This window comes from Arachis hypogaea, chromosome 20 (assembly GCF_003086295.3).
Source record: "Arachis hypogaea cultivar Tifrunner chromosome 20, arahy.Tifrunner.gnm2.J5K5, whole genome shotgun sequence".
NCBI lineage: Eukaryota > Viridiplantae > Streptophyta > Magnoliopsida > Fabales > Fabaceae > Arachis > Arachis hypogaea.
Genome location: NC_092055.1, coordinates 81,552,808 through 81,559,271, shown reverse-complemented (window position 1 = coordinate 81,559,271; position 6,464 = coordinate 81,552,808). Strand labels below are relative to the sequence as shown.

At 41.5% G+C, this 6,464-nt stretch overlaps 1 non-coding gene across 1 annotated transcript; it reads left to right on the top strand.

The window, feature by feature from the left end:
* The first annotated feature begins 4,382 nt into the window (after positions 1-4,382).
* On the top strand, positions 4,383-4,486 carry LOC112787581 (small nucleolar RNA R71). Its single transcript, XR_003194986.1, has one exon. It is a non-coding gene; the product is annotated as a small nucleolar RNA R71 (small nucleolar RNA).
* Positions 4,487-6,464: the final 1,978 nt, after the last annotated feature.

The window sequence follows — 6,464 nt, the reverse complement described above, 5'->3', positions numbered from 1 at the left end:
AACCACTATCTTCCATCTTCTTCTTGAGTGTCTCCTTTTGCTGTTTCACTTTCCTCTCTTCTTGTTCTACAAATTCTTTTTGGACCTCATCATATGTGGGGATGGCATAGTGTAGATGATACTTATTAGTGGTCATGTAGTTCAACTCGGCTTGAGTGTTTACATAGAACTCCTCCCTATGTAGTTGCCTTCCTTCATTGAGTACACAGAACTCATTGAAAGTTTTCATTTGGGCTATCTGCCGCTGGTTGAGCTCTTGCAAGTGCTTCTCTTGAATCTCTTGCTTCTCATTCACTTGGTTGATGGCTTGAGTGAGCTGGGAGTATTGTTCCTGCTGCTGCTCCATTTGTTGTTTTTGCCATGCTTCCTGTTGACTCAGCCGGTTCAGTATTTGCTCTTGTCCTTCCATATGTCTCTGTCCTAAATCTTCAATGGCTCTTAGAAGGTGAGTCATATTCAAGTTGGCTGGGTCATGATGCTCTTCTTGTTGATATTCTTCCTGATGGTATTCTTCTTGATGAGCTCCTTCCTGGGCCCTTTGCCTTCCTATATGTGGCCTTCTTAGTTGTTGAGCCGGTGTGGTATAGACCATTCGCTCGAGTGTGATTGGCCTCCCTGGGTTCACCCAGTCTGGGCTGCTGTCCTCAAATATTACCTTGGCCTTGTTGCACAAGCAGAGAATGGTGCTGGGGTACTAAAGTCTGGCACCTGAGTCAGCTTTCTCAGCTGACTCTTGAATCCCTTCGGCAATGAGCTCATGCACTTTGATTTCCCCACCTTGTACTAAGCATTGTACCATAGTGGCTCGATTGATGTTGACCTCTGAATTATTAGCAGCTAGTAGGATGGACCTCCTTACAAGCTCAAACCACCCTTTAGCCTCAGGGTGAAGGTCTCCCTTTTTATGAATTTTGGTCTCCCATCTGAATACTTCTCCCAGTCAGCGGCTATGACACAGATATCTGATGCTATCTCTGAAAGCTCATCCTTATTGGGGCTTCTACTTATCCTTGCCTGATAACTCTCCTCATCAAAATGAGGTGATTTCAAGTTAAGAGCTCTTGTTATGGCACTTGGGCTAAAGTCCACCTCCCTTCCTCTCACATAGCTTTTGAAGGTTGGGGCTTTGGTCTTATCCTCTCTAACTGCATTTGCATAGAATTCTTTGATGAGGTTTCCATTGATCTTCCCCTCTGCGCTGGTGAGCAATTGTCACCCCCTCTGTTTGATTTTTCTCCAAATCTGTGGTGATTCATTGGCATTGATTTGGAAGATTAATTCTGGCAATATCCTTCTGGCACTTATCCGCTCAAATTCATGCTCATGAAAGGCAGTCTTGAATCTTTTGTCTTCAAAAGGAGTACTCATCATAGGTTCCTTCCTCTTTTGCCTCTTTGAGCTTGATGATGCCATGACTTGAGTTGTTGTTTGAGGGGGTTTGAGGCTTCGGATAGATGAAGAGTGGGTTGGTTAAAGCAATGTGTGATGAAGGGTTTAATGTGCCAATAGAAGTGTGGAGAGTGGGGATTTGAAAGTGAGGAGTGAGCATGCACTAAGGTTCACTTATATAAGAAAATTATGAGTGAATGAAGGGTGTGGATTGCATGAATGTTTACTAAATGGACGGATGGGGTTGTGTATGAAGGAAAGACAAGGATCATCACTTAATGAGAGTGATTGGTTCGGTCTTCAAGGGTCTTCTTTCTCCAATGTTGCATGGCAGTGTTTCCCCATGCGTTCCCTCTTGAGACATGTGTGTAGTGCTCTTCATTAAGTGGCAAAATCTCCCCCATTTAATTGTCCAATCAATCCCTTTTCATACGTCTTTTCCTTTCATATAAAGATTTGAATTAAAGAAATTAATATCATAAAAAAAAAATTAAACTCTACAGCTAGAATAAAATGAAAGAAAGGATTTGATTGTTTATTTATGAATTCCAACTAACTAACTAACTATTGGTGGTTCCTTATATGCATTTTGGTGGCACCATGGGGTGACACCAAACTTAGTTTGAAGCACTGTGATGAAAGTTTTGTGTTCAAAGCTCCCAAGACTAGCATGCAACTTGATTTGCTTTGAACACCAAACTTGTTCCTCACTATATTCTGCATAAGAAGATTTTCACCAATTGTTTGTTAAGTTTGGATTGAAGCTCATAAAGACTGACTTATTCATTATCATCTGAAAGCATATAAAACATGGGTTGCCTCCCATGAAGCGCTTCTTTAGCGTCACTAGCTTGACGTTTTTCTTTCATCATAGTGGTTGGTAGTGCTTAAACTCCTTCCCTCTTGCTGTGGACTTGTATCCATTGGTTGGATCAATGATCTCCACATGTTCCAGGGAAAGAACTTTGTTGATAGTGAAGACCTTGGGTAATTGAGATGGCACAATAGGGAGATTAGGGGGAATATCTGGGAAGTAGGCTGAGACAACTCTATCCCCTAGAGAGAAGTCTTCCGTAGGGATCTTCTTGTTCCTCCATCTCCTTGGTACCTTCTTCTTTGTTTCTTTTGAGGTTGCCTTCCCCTTGGTGACCTCTTTTCTCCAAGGAGTTGTGATGCTGTCTTCACCTGCCTCTAGAGGTTTGGGTTCCTCCAACTTTTCCTTGAGATGTGGCAATTGCTGTTTTCCTTGTTTGTCAGTTAAGGGGGTCTCAGATCGAACTGGCTGTGCTTCAGTGTTTGTTTCCTCCTTCAGTGTCTCATCATCATTTGTGCTTAGTTCCTTGTCCTCTTGATCTGTTTCTTGTGAGAGTTTGAAAACATTGAAGCTGAGTCGTTCATCATGGATTCTCAATATTAGCTCCCCTTTCTCTACATCGATAAGTGCTCTGGCCGTAGCTAGAAATGGTCTTCCCAATATGATTGGGTGAGTGTGACTTTCTTCCATGTCCAGAATGACAAAGTCTGTTGAGAGAAAGTACTTCCCAACCTTTAGCAACACATTTTCCACCACTCCTATTGCTTGCTTTTGAGTTTTGTCAGCCAGTCTGATAATGACATCTGTAGGCATTATCTCATTGATCTGCAGCCTCTTCACCAGGGATAAGGGCAGTAAGTTGATGTTGGCCCCTAAATCGCATAGTGCTCTGTCGAACATATTTTCACCTATGGCACAAGGGATATGAAAACTTCCTGGGTCTCTTCTTTTTGTAGGCAACTCAGGTTGAATAAGGGCACTACATTCCTTGTTCATCACTATAGTCTGCCCTCCCTTGAGTGAGCTTTTCCTGGGAAGAAGTTCCTTCATATACTTGATGAATGCAGGCATTTGTTGAATTGCCTTGATGAATGGTATGTTCACATGCAGAGATGCAAACAAGTCTAGGAACCTTGAGTATATTCTTTTTCCCACAGCACCATTGAGCAGATGAGGGAATGGTGCATAGAGCTTCAGCAGCTCTTGTTGTGAGATTTCTGGTTCTTTGTGATCTCTATCCTCCTCCTTTGTTGAGTTGTCTTCAGGTTGTTTGCACATTTTGCCTTGCTTGTCTTCAATCTCTTGATCACTTGTAGTGACCATTTTGTAATCTTCCTATCTTACTTTCTTTGCTTCTCCCTTGGGGTTTTTCTCAGTGTCACTTGGGAAGCTATCAGTAGGTTTGGGAATCTTCTCAGCTAAATATCCCACTTGGAATTCCATCTTCCTAATGGTTTCTCCCTGGTTCTTAATATTGGCTCGCACCTCCTCTTTGAACACCTTATTTTCTTGAATCTCTTGGCATATTCCTTCAAGTAAGGCTTCAATCTTAGAGAGCCTGTCATCAATTGATTAGTGGTTCGGAGAAGATGTGCTGTTTTGGTTTTGATAAGTATGTGGAGAAGTGTTGTTGTGGGGGTGTTGAGATGTCCTCTGGGTGAATTGTTGGTGAGCTACATTATTGTTGGAGTTGTAACGTCTCTGGTCTTGGTTTTGATCTTGCTCACTTCCCCACCCAAAGTTCGGGTGATTTCTCCATCCAGGGTTGTAAGTCTTGGAGTATGGATCATAGTTTTTCCTTGGTGAATTCCCAATGTAGTTGGCTTGCTCCTGACTCCCTTCTGCTTCTTGGTTTACTCCTTCTTGTGTTGTTGATGAAGTGGAGATTGCTGCTACTTGGTTCATCTCCATCTTCTTGGTGAGGTCAGCCAGCTGCTGGGTAATGAGCTTATTTTGGGCCAACAGAGCGTCTACATTGTTTAGCTCCATCACTCCTCTTGTGTTCCCTCTTTCGGAAGCATAGAAGTAGTCGTTTTCTGCTACTGTTTCAATAACATCTATGGCTTCCTCAATGGTCTTCTTCTTGTTCAAGGACCCTCCAGATGAATGGTCTACTGCCTTCTTTGACTCATAAGAGAGCCCTTCATAGAAAATGTGCAGCTGGACCCATTCATTGAACATGTCAGGTGGACACCTCCTTGTTAAGTCTTTGAACCTCTCCCATGCTTCATACAGAGTCTCACCATCCTGTTGCCTGAAAGTTTGAACCTCAGCTCTCAACCTATTGATTCATTGAGGAGGGTAGAATCTTGCTAAGAATTTGTTCACCACATCCTCCCAAGTTGTCAAGCTCTCCCTTGGGAAGGATTCCAGCCACTTGGATGCCTTATCTCTGAGTGAGAAGGGAAATAAGAGCAATCTATAGGCATCAGGATGAACACCATTAGATTTCACTGTGTCACATATTCTCAGGAAGGTGGTCAAATATTGGTTGGGATCTTCTTGAACACCTCCTCCAAACGAACAGTTGTTCTGAACAAGGGTGATGAGCTGTGGTTTAAGTTCAAAGTTGTTGGCATGGATTGTTGGATTTTGGATGCTACTTCCACAATTGCCTGGGTTTGGATTAATGTAAGAGCCCAAAACTCTTCTATCCTCCCCAGCATGATTTGCTCCACCTCCTCTGCCATGGTTGTGAGTCTCTTCTTCATGATGATTTTCCATGTTTTCTTCCATGTTTGGTTCAAAGTATTCCTCAAACTGTTCCTCCTCTTCTTCAGCACCAACTACTCATTTTTCTTTTGCCTCCTTCCTTAGTCTAAGGAAGGTTCTCTCTGGTTCAGAATCAAAGGAAGTTGAAGCCCCGCTTCTTCTCCCTGTCATACAACCAACAAGTACAAGCAAAGAAAATAGGTGGAGACAGTATTTGTGTCAGAGTTATTGTTAGTTGTGGGTGATGCAATATATCAAACAGTTAGTGGGTTAGCAAACAGAATTGAAAATAACAAAGAAAAATAAACGGGTAGAGGGAGAAGGGAAGAAGTTAAGCTAAAACAAAAAGTAAATCACTCAAATAGAAAAATGAAACTCACAAAATAAAAATGCTCAATCTAGTGATCTTCCAATCTAATCATTGTTGATGCACAATCAATCCCCGGCAACGGCGCCATAAACTTGATGCGGGAAAAACTTGTCTCTCAACAAATCTTCCTTCGGCAAGTGTACCGAAGTTGTCGTCAAGTAAAAACTCACAATAGAGTGAGGTCGAATCCCACAGGGAATGATTGATCAAGCAACTTTAATTAGAAGAATGTTCTAGTTGAGCGAATCCAGAAATTGGGTTGAGAGTTGCAGAAAATAAAATGGCGGGAATGTAAATAACAGAAAAGTAAATGCTAGAATTAAAGGACTGGAAGTAAATGACTGAAAATAAATTACAGAATTATAAATGGGAATGGGGGATTTGCTCATAAAAGTAAATCACAGAAATTAAAGAGAATAGGTAAGATTAGAGATGGGGAGTTCATTGGGCTTAGGAGATGTTGCAATTCTCCGGATCAAGTTCATTTTCATCTCTTCCTCAATCAATACACTCATTGATCTCCTTGGCAATCTTAAGTGATTGAATTGCAATTCCTTGCAATTCAAACTCTCAAATCTTGATCAATAGCCAATTCCTTGGTCAATTGCTCATGAGAAGAGATGAAGTGTGGTCACTGATTATACCACATGCATTTCCCAAACCAAGTATTGAGAGGGTTACAGTCACATACCCATCCAAACCCAATTTGGTCCAGCATGAGAAAGCATTTCTAGCTTGATCTCTTCATTCCTCTTCCAAGGTTCAAAAGAGATCCAAGTTTGAATAGCTTCTCTTCCAAGATAACTACTCAGTTGGATGAAGATCGAATGCTTTCAAGTAAAATCAAGAGGAAAGCTAGAAGAAGAACAATGAAAATTAGTATTGATCCATCAAATTACAACAGAGCTCCCTAACCCAATGAAAGGGGTTTAGTTGTTCATAGCTCTTGAAAATGAAAACAAAGATGGAGAATACATCATAAAACTAGAAATTGCAAAGAAAGTAAAATACAGAGAGTGGTTCTTCAGCCTCCAGAACTATTTTACAATTCAAAGCTACTCCTATATATACTACTCTTCTCAGCTTCTAGTTCACTCTTCAAGTCTTGGGCCTTTGGATCTTGAGTTTGAAGCAGTTCCTTTCTTTATTTGGGCTTGGCTTTGCTTGCAGAGAGAAAGT